The following is a 2,238-nucleotide window of genomic DNA, read 5'->3' on the forward strand; positions in this document are numbered from 1 at the left end:
TTAACCGCACCTTACATGGGATGTTAGTTACCCTTGGTCAAGAACAGCGGGAGCATTGGCCTAGGCACTTGTCAAGCCTCACTGCCATCTATAATACCACACCCCATGCTGTCACTGGTTTTTCACCCCATTATTTGTTGTTTGGTGTGGAGCCCCATTTACCTTTGGATAGGTTCTGTAAGGAAACTGATAGTGAGCCTACTAACCATAACATGTGGATTAGGAAGCTCGGAGAGACACAGGAGGCTGCTTGGAAAGCAGCTAAGTTGAACATCAAGAGTTACCACAATACCAATAGGTGGAAGCGTCAGGAGCAAGGAAAAGCAGAGCCATTGAGGGTGGGACAAAGAGTGTTGCTAAGGGACAATGCAGTACTAGGTAGGAGGAAGATTCAGCCTAAGTTTGCAACTGAGGTGTGGGAAGTTGAGGAGGTGTTGGATGGGGTGAGTGGGGTGTATAGGGTCAGACCAGAAGGTGAGTCCGGCTGTAGTAAGGTGTTACATCGCAGTAACTTGCGTCCTTGGAATGGCAGTGAGGGCCATGCAGGGACAAGTAATGAAGTGCCAGCAGGGACAAGTAATGAAGGGCCACCAGAGGAGGAAGAAGTAGAAATGCCAGATATGACAGAAGTGTTAAAGCTGTGGACTCAGTGGTTGAGCAGGAGGGAGAGGATGCCCTAGGGCCTGGTGAAGAGCCAGATGAACAGAGTGGTGAAGGCTCAGAGCAGGTTAAAGGGGTTCAGGCCCCTCAACTCAGGAGGTCTAGTAGGATTGCTGAAAGGGGTGCAACGGGTTCGTCTTGTGTTGGCTGTGGGGATTGTGCATGAGGGCATGCACAAAGTTCAGGGGGGGTGAGTGTAAGAAGTTGAAGTGGACGCGCCTGCGAGAGGCTCACAGACTAGTCAGCGAGTCCCGCCAAAACGAGTCTTAAGGCCCTGAAGGTTTGTTGTTGTGGGGATTTTGGCGGGAGAGGCGAGCGAGAGAGAGACAGGGTGCAGAGTAGTGGTGGATTTGCCATTTGATTTGCAGGTATGTTATTGGGATATGTTGTATTCTTTCATGGTGAAACAGTGTACATTGGGGGACATTATTGGGAGATAGGGTGGTGATTTGTACGCTTGGTTGGCAGGAGTTTGGTCTTGGCAGTGTGCTGTGGGACGTCAGTGAGGTGGCACCGTAGCAGATACTGTGAACTAAGGAGGCTGCAGTGAGGAACTTGCTGTCCCTGGCTGCTATGGTGTTAGTACCGCCGTGCATGGAGGAAGAGCTGCAGTACTTCAGGGTAGTGGTAGTGGTGTACCTTCAGCGCGTTGGGTCGGTGTGCGGTTGGGCCTATAGGGTGTGAGGGTCCTGGGGGTACTGGTTAGGGTGGAACAGTGTCAGTGGCATATAACATTTCTTGTGTTGGTGCGTGAAGTGTTTATTTCTCCTGTTTATTTGTATGTGGATTTACCTATTTTCTCATGGGATCAGGTATTTTGGAGTGCCAGCAGTGTGGCCTCTAAGAGTGTTAAGCACTCATATTTTATTTGTGTTTTCTTTATTATGTACTCATTTGTGTTTTCTTTATTATGTACTCAACCATTAAATTTTTAAATTGTGGCCCGGGTTTCTGTGAACCTAAGCAGGAGGTTTAAATTAATCAGTGGGTTCTTGTGGTAAGTGCTTGGTGAGCCTAATTAAGGTAGGTTAACTGTGCCCTAGTTTTGCACTCATTACATATATATATATATATATATATATATATATATATATATATATATATATATATATATATATATATATATATATATATATATATATATATATATATATATATATATATATATATATATATATATATATAAGGGGTTTCGTGAGTGCTTATGAACGTGTTAGGCACTAAAACACTAAAAATTATAGAAAGGTCCCTATATGGGAAAACAAAACAACTTTAGCAAAAACGTCTCTTCTGTGTTTTTTTTTTTTTTTTAGCTTCTTAAGTACAAAAAGCAACAGTGGATATAAAACACCCTTTAAGGAAAAAAAAAAAAAAAAAAAACTAGCATTTTCAATTTTTTTTTTTTTTTATGCTGAAAAACGCAAAACTGCAAGTAAAGTACCTTATATGGGGAAACGAAAGGACATTACCAAAAACGTGTATTATGAGTGTTTTTGAGCTTATTAGGCACCAAAACGCTAAAATGTATTAATAGTTATATGGAAAAACAGAGGAACATTACCAAAAACTTGTATTTTG

At 42.5% G+C, this 2,238-nt stretch overlaps 1 long non-coding RNA gene across 1 annotated transcript; it reads left to right on the forward strand.

Moving 5' to 3' along the window:
- The first annotated feature begins 925 nt into the window (after positions 1-925).
- Positions 926-1,599, forward strand: LOC135091601 (uncharacterized). Its single transcript, XR_010262565.1, has 2 exons — positions 926-1,028; positions 1,129-1,599. It is a non-coding gene; the product is annotated as an uncharacterized LOC135091601 (long non-coding RNA).
- Positions 1,600-2,238: the final 639 nt, after the last annotated feature.

Source organism: Scylla paramamosain, chromosome 38, assembly GCF_035594125.1.
Source record: "Scylla paramamosain isolate STU-SP2022 chromosome 38, ASM3559412v1, whole genome shotgun sequence".
Classification (NCBI taxonomy): Eukaryota; Metazoa; Arthropoda; class Malacostraca; order Decapoda; family Portunidae; genus Scylla; species Scylla paramamosain.